The sequence below is a fragment of the Sinocyclocheilus grahami genome, unplaced genomic scaffold (genome assembly GCF_001515645.1).
Source record: "Sinocyclocheilus grahami isolate Dianchi unplaced genomic scaffold, SAMN03320097.WGS_v1.1 scaffold1318.1, whole genome shotgun sequence".
NCBI classification, from domain to species: domain Eukaryota; kingdom Metazoa; phylum Chordata; class Actinopteri; order Cypriniformes; family Cyprinidae; genus Sinocyclocheilus; species Sinocyclocheilus grahami.
The window spans coordinates 1428-19710 of NW_015506497.1; the positions used below are offsets into that span (position 1 = coordinate 1428).

The 18283-nt window shown below is 32.5% G+C and overlaps 1 long non-coding RNA gene across 1 annotated transcript in view; it reads right to left on the reverse strand.

Moving 5' to 3' along the window:
• Positions 1-18050, reverse strand: part of LOC107569157 (uncharacterized) — an 18996-nt gene extending 946 nt beyond the window's left edge. The window contains exon 1 of the long non-coding RNA XR_001606870.1: positions 17977-18050. This is a non-coding gene — a long non-coding RNA (uncharacterized lncRNA). The remainder of the gene's footprint in view (positions 1-17976) is intronic.
• Positions 18051-18283: the final 233 nt, after the last annotated feature.

The following is an 18283-nucleotide window of genomic DNA, read 5'->3' on the forward strand; positions in this document are numbered from 1 at the left end:
CACAGAAATAAATTACAGTTTAACAGATATTCACATAGAAAGCAGATATTTTAAATTCTAATAATATTTTTTCACCCCATATTTTTGATCAAATAAACGCAGCCTTGGTGACCCTAAAGAGTGAGATATAAATATATTTACAGTCAAATGTGCTGTTTTTAATTTAGCTTTCTGCTGCTTTGCTCCATCACAGCCCCTCATTATTCAATTAGACACACTTTAATTTGTTCATGAGGCCAAAGCTCTTAGCGTTTAGTGGCTTATTAACTGTTCTACATGCTCCTTTATGCCGCTGATGTAGCCTCCATCCATCAGCAGTACATAAAATTATATTTGTTGCTATCGTTTCTATCAGACATACCTTACCGACACACCGCCGCTTTATCTGATGTCTTTCCAGAAGCATGTTTTCTAAGCGGGCAGGATCAGTATTTCAGACGTTTGAGTCCAAGAGCGATTGCATTATGAAACATAATTCACCTTTGTGACAGTGTTAGTCCATTCCTGCCATGGGTTTGTGTTTTGTTGTTTTTACCTCTCTGGTTTGAAAGCAAAAGAAAAGAAAGTACTTTACCCGGCTAACACATTTAGGTTAGAAAAGCATGTGGGAACTTTGTTTGAAATGTTTCTAAAATGTTGAATGTCTTCAAAGGTTACAAAAGTGTTTCTTACAATGTTCTACTAACTCTATTTTCACTCAAAACATAACGATATTTGAATGTTTATTTCAATATTCTCAGAACGTTGAAATATCCAGTTGTCTTCTTGTGATTAGAACGTTATTTAAATGTTACAAAAATGTTTCTTAAACATTCTACTAATTGTATTTTTACTCAAAATATAACATTATTGGAATATTTATTTTTTATATTCTGAGAACGTTAAAATGTTGTTTTCTGCTTGTAAAAGTTACAAAAGCATTTCTTAAATGTGCTACTGTTATTTGTACCCAAAATAATGTTATTTGAATGTTTATTTTGAATATTTGAAGAACGTTCAAATATCCATTTTTCTTCTTGTGATTAGAACGTTATTTAAATGTTACAAAAAATGTTTCTTAAACGTTCTACAAATGTTTTAAATGAAACTATAATGTCATTTGTTTTAAATATTCTAAGATCGTTAAAATGTCCAGTTTTCTTGTCAAGATTAGAACGGTATTTAAAGTTTACAAAAATATTTCTTACAACATTCTACTAACTTTATTTTTACACAAAATATAAAGTAATTTGAACATTTATTTTTAGTAATGTCAAACGATTAATTGCGATTAATCGCATCCAAAATAAAAGTTTTTGTTTAAATAATATATATGTGTACTGTGTATAGTTATTATGTATATATAAAATCACACACATACAGCATATATTTAGAAAATATTTACATGCATTTGCATGTATATATTTATATTCACATAAATTATATCATATATAAATATATTTAATATATAAACATAACATATTTTTCTTAAAATATATACATGCATGTGTGTGTATTTATATATACATAATAAATATACACAGTACACATATATTATGTACACAAAACGTTTATTTTGAATGCGATTAATCGCGATTAATCGTTTGACAGCACTATTTATTTTTTATATTTTAAGAATGTTAGAATTTTCTTTTCCATTATTAGAACATTATTTAAAGGTACAAAACAAAAACCTTTCTTACAAGATTCCACTAACTTTATTTTTTACCAAAAAAAAAAAAAAAACATTATTTGAATGTTCATTTTTAATATTCTAAGAACAGTAAAATGTTGTGGGAGCGTTTCCCGATAGCTGCATGGGTAAAAATCCCAGGTATTTTTTGTGAAACGTCAGCTCAGATTTATGACCTCCAACGTGTTTCCTTTCCTCTACAGGAAGGGAAATAGTTTGGCTGAGAAGCCGGCCAAAAATCCTGGCTGTCATACCGTAAAGAAATATGATATTAAAATGTAGTAGTGCTCTTTAGAGAGACAACACGCTTGACCGGACTCTTCAACCTCGGCTTATGCGTGCATCAACATGTTGAACTGATCTATCAGTGTGTCATCCATTTACAACAAGGACTAAAAGTTAGGGATTTACATGAAAAGCAATGAGATACATGTCCACCCTCAGTAGGGTGCAAACATCTCCCCTCCTCTAGGGGGCGCCGAAGTGCTCTGAAAATACAGGAAGCTCAAAACTGAACCAAACAAACCATTGCATCCATCCAAACATGACTGGAAACCCATGGAAAGATGACCTTCTGTTAACAAATGCCAGGATCAACAGGTGTGTTTTGTCCAGTTGCACAAAATAAGGCCCTTGACTTGGATGGAGCGAGTTACCGACCGCAGCATATATTTCAGTCCCTCAGTGGTCAAAAGCAACAAATCTGATCTTAAAATAATGAACGAGTTTATGTTTTTAGCCTGAGGAACAGCAGGACCCCTGGATGTCTTGTTTTTCATGGAAACACCTTGGAATAACATATTTCTTTTGCTCTGTTTTTCTTCTCGTGTGTCTTCTGCTTCCCGTTCTCATTTGTTGATGCTGACGTTCGGAAGAGAAAAGAGACCGAAAGAGAGAGAGATGGCGATCTTGCGGTTTGACAGGAGTTTTAGAGAAAAGCGTCTTTTGAACTTTTTTAACTGCGCTTTTGGGTCTAAGAACTAATTGAGGGTCGCTTTGGTGAAAACGAAAGCTAATTTTCAAAACAAATTAATTTTGCATGCTTCCACATGAGATGAATCAAACTTTGAAAGCGTTTTCACACAGAAATTGCTAGTAGATTTTAGAAATAATAATCAGCTACAGCAGGTAACAGCTGAAACTGTCAAGTAGAAAGACTGAAGTAGTATTTTCCTGTAAAACGTACTCTAATCTTTATTGACAGCTTGTTTTTGTAGGATTCATTAAAAAAAAATTTAACTCAGAAATTGCTAAATTTTACAAATAATTACACAGAAACTGCAAGGAATGCATTGGATTAAACATGACATTTTGAAGTAGAAAGACTGTAATATTATAATTTTTTTGTAAAATGTACTCTAATAATCAATTTACAACTTCAAAAAAATCATTTTGTTTGTCAGATTTAAGTTGAAATAATTTTCCCTCAAAAATTGCTAGTGAATTTCACAAATAGCTACAAACAAATGACAACACATTGAATTAAATGTTAAATTCGGAAGGAGAAAAATATTAATAGTATTTATACTAGACAATCTTTATTTTATTTACAATTTTGAAAAATCATTTTGTACTGTGCAGGATTTACCTTTAAACATTTTTGATTCAGATTTTTTTTTTGTAAATTTCATAAATATAAACAGCAAGCAACGTGAGATTTTTAAGTAAAATGATAAATAATATTTTTAAAAAATGTTACAGTGTAGGATGTACTTTGAAACTATTTTCACTTACTAGTAATTTACTAGTTTAGTAATTTTACTAATTACTAGTAAATAAAAAAAGAAACGGCAAGTAACATTATATATGAGGTTTTGAAGTAAAAATAACAAAATAGTATTTTCATAAAAAACATACCCCAGTTATCTTATTTACAGCTTCTGAAATATTTAAGATAGAAATTATTTGGGACGGTCAAAGTGTTTTCTTTTTTCTGTTTGCATGACCTTTTCAAAGCATAATTAATCAGAATTAATTATGCAGTCCTGGAGAAACAGAGTTGAATAAAAATCACTCATTATCATAAAATCATATGAAAACACTGTCTTAGACTTGAGGCTTTTTTCTTGAGGCTTCAGGTGAAAAAGAAAAAGAATGAGAATCAGGTCAACCCTGCAAAAAATATTTATATTTTTGTCACGTTTTCCATTACAAATAATACGAGAGGCAAAATGATTTAAGAAGTCTTGTTTCTGAGAAATGCATTAGAATGAAGTGAGATTCAAAAAGAATGAATGTCTGCCAATGGAGTCAAAAAAAATGAAAAACTCGATTCAAAGCAAAAAACTCTTAAAATATCTTAAGTCATTTTACTTCTCTTGATTTAAGAATGCTTATACGTTTGTACTGGAAAACAAGACAAAAGTACAAAGTAAGAACAGTGTATTTTTTTTTTGCAGTGACATTCTGTCCGATTCGTCAGTCAGTATAATAATGAGATCGTCCTAAAGCTTCTGTTGACACACAAAAGTAGCTGCTGAGCAGTGAAGGCTCTCATGTTGCATACAGTAATCCGCTCATTATTGAACAGATAAGCGCGATCCTTTAAAACAGCTTCAAGGGCACAAACACACACTGGCACGATTGTTTCTGCCGGCCAGAACATCTACTGTACCTGCAGCTGAACTTTCTCCAGGCCGCTGTGGAAATCTCAATTCTTCACAGCTGTTTCAGCTCAGAGTTTCCGCGGCCGCTTCATGATAACAGACTGGATCCACTGATGTGTTGTGTGACTCTGCTAGTGGAAATTTGTCGTTTAGATCAGGTCTGCGGTTTTGGACGCTGCTCCTGAAGGCACACGGGAGTTTAGTGCAAGCAAATTGTCAGTGTCTTGCTGTGTCCAGATTTCTATGCTTCAGCTTGTACTATCATGGTTTAAAGCACAATTCACCCAAAAATGGAAATTTGCTGAAAATCTTATCCCCCTCAAGATGTAGATGAGTTTGTTTCTTCGTTAGATTTGGAGATTCCTTCCATCCTCTGCAGTGAATGGGTGCCGTCAAAATCCAAACAGCTGATAAAAACATAACAATAATCTGTTGCTTCTGACTAAAATACGAGTCCATAATCCATAATTTTACTTCCTCCAGTGAAAAAGTCCTTCCACGATATTTGTTCAGAGCTGTTTTGGTTTATAATCTGTGCAGATTTCTCTCCTGATTCACACCAGACCACTTTTTCACTGGAGGAAGCGTTATTTTGGATTATGGACTCATATTTGAATTTTTAGCACTTGCAATAAGCCACTAGCCACTAGGGGCAATGACATGCTTTATCTGTTACTCAATGTTGCTTCTGTTTGCATTTTAATTTTTTGTCTGTACAGCAATACAAAGAATTATCGTAGTTGCTTTCAATAATTAACACCTCATAATTCATGCGCATTTCAATTGTAGATTTCAGCAGTGCCATTAAATAAACCATGACAGGGTTTCTGTGGGGCTTAATTCAGCCTTCTACAAATGTAGGTCTTAGCATTAAATGTTCCGGTATAAATATTTAAACATCTTAAATCCAGACAAGTTTACTTGAGATGCAAATTGAAGATATGAAGTCTTATTTTCTGAGAAACTGAACAAAATGAAATGAGCTTATGTTTAAAACAAGAACAAATATGTGGCGAGTGAAAACTTGTTTTCTTTTTGAATTAAGTGGATTTTTGAGACCATTGCCAGATATTTGTTATTGTTTCAATCATAAACTCACTTCATTTTGATCATATTTTCATGAAACAAGACTTCATATTTTGCCATTTTGCTTTTCAAGGAAATGTATCTTGATTTAAGAATCTGTAAACATTTGCACTGGAAACAAGACAAATATACTGATGAAGAACACGCACTAATGCACTATTTTTAGGATTCTTATATATATATATATATGTATATGTATATATATAATTTTATCAAATGTTTTAATATTTTGAATTGGACTTTATTTTTATATAATGTCTTTTAATTTGAATATTTGAATTATTTTGTGTTTTTTCAATTTTTATTAATGTTATTCTTTTTTAAATCTATATATTTTAATTAAGTTTTAGTTGTTTTAATATTTCAACTTGAACTAAATGAAAAAGAAAAATGTTGAAATAAAGCGTTTTAGTTTTTTATATAAGTTTTTGTTATTGTTTCAATCATAAACTCACTTCATTTTGATCATTTTTTCATGAAACAAGACTTCATATTTTGCCATTTTGCTTTTCAAGGAAATGTATCTTGATTTAAGAATCTGTAAACATTTGCACTGGAAACAAGACAAATATACTGATGAAGAACACGCACTAATGCACTATTTTTAGGATTCTTATATATATATGTATATATATAATTTTATCAAATGTTTTAATATTTTGAATTGGACTTTATTTTTATATAATGTCTTTTAATTTGAATTGAAGTTGTATTTTGTGTTTTTTCAATTTTTATTAATGTTATTCTTTTTTAAATCTATATATTTTAATTAAGTTTTAGTTGTTTTAATATTTCAACTTGAACTAAATGAAAAAGAAAAATGTTGAAATAAAGCGTTTTAGTTTTTTATATAAGTTAATGATCATTTTAATATTGTCATTTTTTTTTTTTTTATATATATTTTATTTTTTGGTAAAAAAAAGTTATTTTTATTATAAGTTAAAATGACCTTATTATAAGGTATTTTCAAACTTAATTAATTTTAATGACCTTATTATAAGGTATTTTCAAACTTTAGGTGTTGCTAATACAAGACATTTACATTTAGAGACCGTATTGACACATTGTGTCCCATTCAATTTATTCCCTACATTGACATTACTTGGCCTGAATAAGCTCTTTAAAAATGGTACCTTCATAAAAGCAGCAGAAAGCCAGCAGCATGATAAAAACATGAACCTGTGGCTGCGGAGCTGAATGTGATTTCCATGTGGTTCCTGTGATGCTCCCATTGTTATTCCAGCAAGGTAACGCAAATGCCAGAAGAACACAAACTAAATCCATCAAACAGCGAATGAATAAATGCTTCATATCTTACTGGATTCACATGTCTGCGGTTATTTTTAGCCGGCGGCTCCGCAGGGCAATGCAGATGTCTTGGCCAATGACCCGAGTCTTCATTAATATGTATGTTGACAATGGACCCAAGAATAAAAACCTCTCTCCTCTATTTTTCCTCTCCTGTCCCAGCGGGCAACTGATTACCCACAATCCCTCCCCTCAAGCATGCAGCGAATGTGCTGAGTGTTTTAAACAAGTGCATCTCTTCTGTTTTAATGCTCCATAGTATAAATGTGATGGACGGATGCATTGAAAGATCAGACGATCGCTCTAATGTGTAGAGACGCCCTCTCTCTTCCTGTATCTTACTCGTTAGCCTCTTTAATTAAGAGCGCGTTGTTCTGTGGGAAAGAATTGAGCAGGAAAAGCTTCCTGACTCTCTGCCAAGTTAGATTGGGTTTCTCTGTTAAGCTCCGGGCCAGTAATGGAAGCAAGTCAAGCTTGTCAACAGATGCTGTGCTGCAGGATCCGTGTCTTGTCTGTTGAAGCACAAAAGCCATTTCCTGTGGCTTATGGAGGATAAGGTAAAGATACAGGCTTGTTTTTAGGAACATATGCTTGGGCGCACAAACAAATCTGGAAATTAGCTATTAATTTGGGGAAATGCATTAAAATAGAGCAACCTTAGGAATGCACAGGGAAAAATAATATTCCAATGATTGTTTTTTTATTTAAATAACATTTTCCAATTAAATTAGCTAAAAATGACTTTACTTAAAGGTGACATATCATGAAAATCAGACTTTTCCAGGATTTAAGTGCTATAATCAGGTCCCCGGTGCATAGGGCAAAGGGATCTCATTATAATATTACCGCCCCTTAATCTGTAAGTTTACACCCACTGCGCATTCATTTTGATTTCGCAAGCGACAACGGTGTAGCAACTCTAATGCCATGGAGAAAGTTTGAGCAAAGCATATTAACTGTTCTGTGTTTGGCTGCAGAGACGAGCACAGAACACTGTTCTATGTCACCTTTAAGCAACACTAGATAAGATATTAAGATTTCAAATATTGTATTTTTATGTTGAGCACTTTTTTCTTAATGAACTAGCAGTACCCAGCAAGTAAACGTAAAAAAAAATAAAAAATAGTGCAAATTCAGTGCAAAAAGACAAAATATATTTATATTCAATGTATTATTTTTCTGTGAGAACGATCTTTTGATTTATAGATGTTTTAACTGGAAACAAGTTAGTGTCTTTAATACTGCTATAGTTTTTGTTAATATTTTGAACTGAATTTTATTTTTAGATGTTCTATTTTCCTTTTGTTAGTTAAAGTTTTAATAATTTTGTTGTGCATTTTTTGTCATTTTTATTATTATTATTTTTTTTAAAGAATATGTCTATATTTTTTATTATTACATTTTAGTATTTTAGTACTTAAACTTGAAATAAATGCAAATTAAATAAATGAAAACGCTGCCTTGCCTATGCAAATAGTTGATGTAAAATAAGTTTAAGTATTTTTTTGTCAATATCAGTTAATGTTAATTTTATTTTAAGTGATTTTATGTCAAGTTAATTTTATTTCAAGTGCGTGTGTTTTTTTAAAATGCTGTAGTTTTAGTTAACACTAATAACGCTGGTTATAAAGACTAAATAAAAACTTAGCAACAGGAAGTAACATAATTGCAGGAAATAGAGATTTTGTAACTTGTTTAATCTGTTTTAGTGAATTACTGTGTGTTACAGAGGAGCTGCTGGGATGAGAATGACTTCATGTTTTCCTTTTCATTTCACTCACTGCCCAAAAATGTTCACCCAGGCGCGGTTTCTAGGCCCAGTGTGTCAATTTGCACCATAGAAGCTCTATGGAAGGTTTTGATCATGGCAGAATTACCTCACAGCCTGAACCTGGTCTCCAGTCCTGCCCTCATTAGATGTTGTGTGTCTTTGCGGTGGGTTTCATGGAGGCTCCGATGGGAATAGCTCATGTTCACCATTAAGATCCAGCGAGCCAAAGGTGTCGCCTCCCCTCACCTTTACTCTATTAATCATGGGTTGCACTGAACCCCACACAGATGTCCTTCCTCCCTGAGCCTCTCGTCATCCTCTGGCCCAGACGGTGCTGGATAAGAGCATCTGGAGATCCGGTTTCTCCACTGAGTTGAACGGGAGACCCACACTAATGAATAAGGTGTGGTACGAGGTCTGTTTTGATGTGTTTCTCAGAATAAAAACCTCAAAAAATGTCCCGGCAACAATAGCACCTCGTCGCATGGGAGCTGAACCCCAGCTGCACTTCATTATTTGTGCTCTTTCCATATTTAGATCCGTCCCGATCCTAAAAGCAGCTCACCGCGTATTTGTGGCTCGCCAGTCATAGTGCACTTCTTAAGGACTTCCTGTGCCATTTTTCAAGTGCGCTAAAAAATTGGACACAGATCCTGCAGATGAGGGGAAATTCATTGTATTAAGTAGGTGTCATGAAAGATTTTTCCAGCCCGATGCTAAAGGCTAGATATTTTCTGTGCTATGAGATCAAGCGGTTGAGCTCGGATCTGACTGCTCGCTATATAATAGTAATGAAAGGTTGAAATATGGTCGTATGTGCTACTTTAATGTAATTGGATGCTACCTGTTTTATATGGAAGCTTGTTTCCACCACAGGATGAAAAAATAAAAATAAAAAGGCAATTGAGAGTTTATTGCACAATAAACTATCGTGAGATCCAAATCCAGAATTACAAGATATCAACTCCAAATTGCGAGATAAAGCCTGAACTGTGAGATTTAAACTCAGAATTGTGAGAAATAACTCAAAGTTGTAAGATATTATGAATTATGGGATACAAACTCTGAACTGCACGTTATAAACTCTGAATATAAACTTAGAATTGTGAAATATAAACTTGCAGTTTTGAAAAAAAGTTAGAAATTGCGATATAAAATCTGAATTGCCAGAAATAACTCTGAATTGCGAGATATAAACTTGCAATTCTGAGAAAAAAGCTGGAATTGAGAGATATAAACTCAGAAGTGCAAGATATAAATGCAGACGTTCTATACAGTGTTTGTTTTTCGTTTTTGTAAGCTGTTCTTTGAATTATTTAGGAGGTTTGTATTTGACATCTTGTGGGGGAAAATGTTGTGACACTACTGCTTCAATCCTTGGAGTAGATACGATCGTAAATTATACATGTTATACGAAAAAGCTAGAGTAATCTATTCTTGTGTTAAAGCTGGTGATTATTGAGATTTAGAGATTGATGTTTGATTCTGAAAGCTGGCACAAGTTAACAGCTAACATGCTAACGGAGCTGTGCAATCCCTTTTAATGCAAGCGCACCTTGTTAATACATATTAGTTGTTTATTAGGACATTTGAATGCCTAAGCAAATGTTTATGAATGTGAACATGTTGACGATACTTTGTGAATCACTTTGTAATTTGTATCTTTTGTGTGTTTCCTTAGTTTCTTAGTTGGATATGAACTCAGAATTAAGATGTAAACTCACAGTTCTGACAAAAGGCGCAATGGCAATTACCTTTTTATTTTATTTATATATTTTTTATCTTGTGGTGGAAACAAGCTTATTTTTGCCCTAGTTTTGAGAATGTCTGAAACTCAACAGTGACTTTTTGGGCTGAAAATTTATTTGCTGAAATAACTGTTAAACAACTGCTGCCATGAACGTGGAAAACTTGGCATTTATCTAATGAAATATTTATGAGAGGACTGACATTTATAAGAGCGCTAATGGTGCATAAAATATAGCATATTTGCAATTTTACAATGTGAATTAAGTTGATCGTTCACACGTTTAAGCGCCTTAATGACAGTTTGGTATCTGTCTATAAATGCAAATGATGGGATCCATCCATCTGTGGTTCCAAATCATCAATGAAAGTCATTAGCCTCAAATGCACTGTAAGAAATGACCAAATTGTATGAATAAATGCAAAGACGCAAAGCCGGAATGGAGTTTTGGCTTCTATTTTGGAGATTTATCCAAATCCATGTGTTTGTGTCCAGGCTACTGTCCAAAAATCCATGGAAATAAAGCAGTAATATTTGTCCACCTCCAGAATCATGACTAGTTTGTTCCTTTGCATGGCCTAATATTCAGCAGAAATCAGCTAGAATGATTACTTTGATGGCAGGTCATAAGGTTTGTGTTATTAATAGGCATCGGTCTCAGCGGAAACACACTTTGCTTCGGGCCGCTCTGTTCTTTCTCATTGCTGGAGAAGGAAAGTAATCACTCATAGGACTGTTTGCTTTGTTTCAGAAGTCTTGGATCTGTGTGCTGGTACTGTATTGTTCTGCTTGAACCTTGGGTTGGAGAGATGCTCTAATTTGTGAGGAAAGAGTCCTGCTGCTTTGGCACCGTTGCCTGGATACCGCATCCACCAGCAGCAGCATATGGCCACAGCATGTTGTGCTCCGTGAGAAATGAGCGGAACGCCAAAACATCCCGGTGTGGTGATGTAAAGCGCCTTACAAGAGTTTTGCAAGGTGAGATTCAGTCTTCTGTGTCTCTTCACAGACGCCGCGGGAGAGCGCGGCTACGAGCAAGACAAAGACACCATCAGACGCGATTGTGTTCCAACAGCAGTTTACCAGAGTTTCTCTTTTAGTTACTTTTAGTTATGTGATGCATTTAAGCATCAAAAGCCAAACGCTACAGAAACGTCACACTTAAAAATGTCATTGCATTAGATAACAAAATGTCAAAGCAAATGGCATTTATTTGAAAGATGCCACAAACACTCTTGAAAAGTGATGCAAAACTTTGTTTGATTTCAAAAGATAAACTGGCTTTATATTTATGCATTTAGCAGATACTTCTGTCCAAAGTGAGTTACATTGCATTCAAGGTTTATATTTGATCAGTTCATGCTTTCTCTGGGAATCGAACCCATGACCTTGGTGTTGCAAGTGCGGTGCTCATACAGAAAGTAGCTCAAACATATTATACACATTCTATTTCACACGCACAACATTATTGATATATATAATTTTCATTTAAATTTTTAAAGGGTAATATATACTACATATATATATATATTACCCTTTAAAAAATTTTATGAAAATTAAGAGAAAGCATGAACTGATCAAATATAAAATATAAACCTTGAATGCAATGTAACTTAAACTTATTTGAAGTTAAATTACTAAAACGAAAATAAAACTAAATAAGCTAAATAAAAATATTTACAAAAACTAATACAAATGACAAAAACACAATAAAAATGACTAAAACGTAAACTAAAAATAAAAGTAAAAATATAAAAACAAAAGCTATTTCGAATTACTAATAAATGCTATGATAGTATACAAATAATAATAAAACAACACAAAAAAACAGCAGCTCTTGAAAGGCAGCAAAAACATAGCAGTCAGTCAAACAGATGCAAACCGCAGCCAAACTCAGTGTTTCAGTGTTTCTACACCTGTGTTTCCTCTGCTGGGACACTGTTATGTATTTAGCAGACGCTTTAATCCAAAGAGACTTAAATTACATTCAGCACATGAGCATATATAAACAGTAGATCTGATGTAAATCTACACTCATTTCATTAGTGCCAGCATCATGCAGAGTGCAAACTTTTATTTTTCACTCTCGCCAAGAGCTTCAATTCTGAAAACAGTGTCATATTTCCTAATAAATCTTCCAAAAGACCACCTGGGTTATTCTGTCACAGATGCACACTTTTTGGTAGTTTATTATTTATTCATTTAGTTTATTTTCAAATGAATTTGATTCTCTGCTTTGACTGCAAGTAAGTTGATTTGAGCTTTATCATCCAAACACGTGGGATCTGGTTCTCAGGAGTGTTTGCTATCATTGTCTGCTTCAGTGTTTCCAAAAACAAACAGCAATTTCCTAAAACAACCACTGAAAAGATGGCAACGTCATTCTAAAGACGAGGATGCTCGGATCTGTTTCTGGTGTGTCAGTTTCATGTTTAGAGCCATTGGTAGTTTGACAATGAGACTGATTATATTTTCAGTTTTAATATGTTTATTTTTAGTAATTTTATGTGCTTTTGTCATTTTTACTCGTTTTTTTTTTTCTTCAATATTTCTATTTAGCTTAATTTTTTATTTCAGTGTTAGCAATTTTAGTACTCATGTATTTCAACTGCCACGTTAATTTTTTTTTGTATTTTTAAGGTTTAATTTTTTTTCTTATAGAAGTACTAAAATTACTCTAAAACTAAAATGGGAAAAATATAAATATATAACAAAATAAATATAATGTATATAAAATCTAACAATGCAATATAAAAAAATAAACAATAAATAAATAAATATGATATAAAAATATATTAATATATATCAGCTTTATTTCATTTACTAAAAATGGTTTACTAAAAATGTGCTTTTGTAATTTTTATTAGTTTTACATTTTTAAATATTTCCATTTAGCTTGAAATAATTTTTAGTTTTAGTAATTTTAGTAATTGCAGTGTCAAATTGTTAATTTTTTAATGGGTTTTAATTTAAAAAATAAATAAAATATATACTAAAATAAATATAATGTGTATTATAATGTAATATACATTTAAACTATGTTATGAAATAAATAAAACTTATATTAATATAATATTATTTCACCTTTATTTCAATTACTGAAAATGCTTTTTAATTATTTTTATTTTTGTATTCATTTTCAGTTCTTATATGCATGTATGTATGCATATGTGTGTGTGTGTGTGTTTTAGTTAACAATAACAACACTGGACTGTTTCCTTCTGGCAATGCAAATCTAGTTATTGTCTGTAATTCTGTTTCAGTGTCACTTGAAACTTCATCTTTAAGGTCAACTCTGCTTTTATCTTTCAAAGTTTCGCTCTCTCTTTCCTCAGACTTTCCTCATCGTCTTCCCAGATGGGGCGTCTTCAATCAAAGCACTCTCATTTAAGTCTTGGCCTCTGAGGTAAAATGAGCTTATAAAAAACAGACACGCACAAACAAACACTTCTTGGCCCCTGACAACACTGATTCATTCCCTGATCACTTTGTGAACCCGCCGTAAGTTCGTCTGAAGGGTGACGCGCGCATCAGAATGCAGAGAACATGACGTCTCATCTGGATTCGACCTCGCTAAATGAGCTGGAAAGCTCTCAATTCAGTTCTGTCACGGATCACTCAAGACTTGATGCGTCGTCTATTTGAGTTGAAGGATGAACTCGTGACAGGCTAAATAGATGCTCAACCCCCGGGTTATTTAATATGAGGATAGAGATTGGTTACCTGAGGTCGGCTTTGAGTTTGCATGCAGTGTTTGAATGCAGTCTTGTAAATGCATGAGACCGTTGACCCTCAGATGTAAGACTCTCTCGTGAGTGTTTTCTCTGTAGATTGTCATGTTCGTTAGACTTGCATTGCTAACCTCACAGTCTCCCGGGCTTCAGATGTCCTTATGATGGAACAACGCATTTCTCGTACTCAACTGGAATAATTAGAGTGGCTGTAATTAACTAATTGTATGAGAGGCACAGTTAGCTCTAAAAACAAACACAACATCAGCTGACTGTCGCTCAGCCTTCAACTCATGTATAGCCAAGGGTTATTAGCATTAAAAAAAAATTCATATATATATATATATATATATTAGGGCTGTCAGTCGATTCAAATTTTTTATCTAATTAATTACATGATGTGTCGATTAATTACTCTAATTAATTGCAAATTACATTTGACTGTGAAAATACCCCCAAAAGATTATTTAAAACCATTTTTGTGTTAAATGAGAAAGTAGTATTAATACTTTCAATTCATTGAATTAATTAATACTGTCAACATAAAAAAACAACATTATGTTGAATGATTAATTGAATCTTTATTTGAACCTCTAACTCTAGCACTTTCTATTCTATTTAATTCTACTTTATCTATTTATCTGTCTTTTATATTTAAACAAAAAACACTAGCTTTCAATTTTTTTTGTTCTATCTACTTGTTTTTCTTTGTGTGTGTGTGTGTGTGTGTGTGTGTATATATATATATATATATATAAACCTTGCTACGTGTACTGCATTAGGCTAACCGAGACTTATTTGCACTTATATATTGTTGCTCTTTTGTTAGTTTTGACGGCTTTTATTGTCCTCATTTGTAAGTCGCTTTGGATAAAAGTGTCTGCTAAATGACTGAATGTAAATGTAATGTTTGTAAATTAATCAAATTAAATATTTATTTCTAAAGCTACTATTTGTAATGTCTAAATAGTAGCTTTGGAAAGAAATATTGTATTTGATTCAACATAAAATGTATTACACATAAACGATAGGCCTAACATAACCTATGGAACGTAAAAGAAGATAATTTGAGAAAAATTCTTTCATTCATGCTATGGACGTTTTTGGTAACCAAAACAGCTTAATTACCAACAGTCTTCAAAATACAAAAGAAAGAAAGTAACTCATACAGGTTTCAGTAAATGATGACATAATTAAATTATTTTGGGCGAACTATCCCTTTAAAGTGCCCCCCCCCTTTTTTTGTTACATGAAATAATACCATAAATAAGAAACAAAACTGCCTGCAGGTGGCTGTAAATGTCTTTATGAGCCATTCACTCGATTCATTCAAACGGCTGATTCTCTCTCATGAATGGGCTTTGAATCATTGATTCACACGATTCGTTCAAAACGCGGATTCATTCAGAAACTAAACACCACTGTGTTGCTCAGAGACGTGCAACAATTCTGATCTGGCTTTATAGGTAATACTTTTGCTGGCAAAACTGAGCAAAACAGATAATATTGTGTTTAAAATATAACACAAAATTAACTTCTTATTTGCTGAATGGTGGTATAGAATCACATTTGCATTCGGGACAAACAGCACTCGTGTGATAGCCTATTGCTCTCGCTGCTCGTATGATATCGCTTATCATATGATATATGAGACAAAAACTCATACAGCAGCATTTTTGCCAAAATATCTTGAATTTTAGGGCATAACTGCATTTATGGAGTTGTTGCCCTGCATTATATTTGTCAACTGTTTGAAATGTAAGGTGATGTACAGGTCTGGGGGCGGGGCCAGTGCGTTAATTGCATTAAAATATTTTAATCACGTTAGTTTTTCATAACTAATTAATTTAACGTGTTAAACTGACAGTACCATATGTATGTATGTATGTATATATATTTTTCATTATTTGAAAATAAAAACATTAAATGAAATTAATTATATAAAACTTTCAGCTTGTTGCCAAGGCAACATTTCTAATTTCTGTTTAGTTTAAATTGAAGTACTAAAATAATTGAACTAATAACGAAAACTTGATAAAAATGACATATTTAAAAAACAAACAATGAGAAGAACAAACAACAAAATTTTAAGCCGACATTTCTCATTGTTTAAGGATTCATTCAGAAACTAAACACCACTGTGTTGCTCAGAGACGTGCAACAATTCTGATCTGGCTTTATAGGTAATACTTTTGCTGGCAAAACTGAGCAAAACAGATAATATTGTGTTTAAAATATAACACAAAATTAACTTCTTATTTGCTGAATGGTGGTATAGAATCACATTTGCATTCGGGACAAACAGCACTCGTGTGATAGCCTATTGCTCTCGCTGCTCGTATGATATCGCTTATCATATGATATATGAGACAAAAACTCATACAGCAGCATTTTTGCCAAAATATCTTGAATTTTAGGGCATAACTGCATTTATGGAGTTGTTGCCCTGCATTTTATTTGTCAACTGTTTGAAATGTAAGGTGATGTACAGGTCTGGGGGCGGGGCCAGTGCGTTAATTGCATTAAAATATTTTAATCACGTTATTTTTTCATAACTAATTAATTTAACGTGTTAAACTGACAGTACCATATGTATGTATGTATGTATATATATTTTTCATTATTTGAAAATAAAAACATTAAATGAAATTAATTATATAAAACTTTCAGCTTGTTGCCAAGGCAACATTTCTAATTTCTGTTTAGTTTAAATTGAAGTACTAAAATAATTGAACTAATAACGAAAACTTGATAAAAATGACATATTTAAAAAACAAACAATGAGAAGAACAAACAACAAAATTTTAAGCCGACATTTCTCATTGTTTAAGTTGAAGTACTAAAGTAACTAAAACTTAATAAAACAATATAGACATTAAAACAAAGACACACAATAAAAATGACAAAAACTTATTTTATTTCAGCTAATTGCCAAGGCAACATTTTTAATTTCTGTTGAAATACTAAAATAACTAAAACAGAATAAACTAAAATGTAATAAAACTATATAGACTTATTTCAAATTTTAAATATATATTTAAAAACTTTATACTTAAAAAAAAAAAGTGTTTAGTTTAAGACGGAACACTAAAATAAATACTACATAAACTTAAACTTAAAGACTAAAAAAAATATAAACAAATAAAAAATGACATGCAACAAAAATACAAAAACTTTAACTAAAATTCAAAATCAAACAGAAACAGTTCCAGTCCTTGATTCTGATTGGTCAACAGCTGTGTTTTAAACTAAAGACGGAAAGCAGACGTTTTCTCACGCTGAGAGATAAGCAGATGTATGTATCTGAGAGAGTTTCATAAAACCACTACCAAACTATAAATATAACGTTAAAAGAACATGACAAGTGGTTTCTCAGCTATTTTTATATTTGCTTCAAAAACACGTCTGAATCGATATCTAAGGATCCTTATGACAAGATAAATTCACTTGTAATTTGTCTTGTTGCACGGGTAGATTTCTCCACAAGATTAAATACATCTACACCGTATGCTTTCTTTGAAAATAAGCCTCTTGTCTGATGCAGCTTTGATTTTCAGCTCAATTTGTCTTGTTTTAAGGATGTGTGGATGTTTTTACTGGCAAACAAGAATTATATTTTTACACTGTTTACACATCAAGCGAAGCTCAATAAACCTTCTGTCTGCCCGCAGCACAGTTAGACATAATTATGCCCAGAAAATGGATTAAACAATCGTCTTTGCATGAATAATGTAAATCGAAGCTCTTTCTGTGGCAGTCTTAAATGGGCGCTGTTCTCGTATTGATTTCTGTCTCGTCCTGACCGCTGCCTCTCGTGTCTCAGATCACCAGCTTCCTGTCATGCATCCATTTCCTCTTCACTGGTCTGTCCTGTTCACTCTCAGCTTCGCTCCATCAGTGCAACCATCACGACCTCAATATTTATCACCTCAACGTTCAGAATCGCAAAGTATTATGGGCGTTTCCTTGTGCTACGCTGTCGAAAATGAAGTTCTTACTCAGTATTTTTGTCTTGAAATATCTAAACATTCTTCAATCAGAATATGTGTACTTACACATGGGTCAAAGACGGAAAAAGGTTTAAACATAAAAAAAAATAAGTGTAATACTGCTTTAAATTGTTGTTTTTCCCCCCAAAAAGTAAAAAAAAATTGTGTTTAATTTAATTGCAATTTTGTTTTTGTTTTTCTGAGCAAAAAATTAATATCATACATTTCCCCCTGATTTACAGAAGAGAGCCACTAAAATGTAATTCAGTGTAACAATCTTGTCAGGCATATTTACAACAAAAATCTATTTATGACATATTAAAAGACTAATTACTTTCACCCCAAATACTAATTAGTGGTAATTTTACATTTT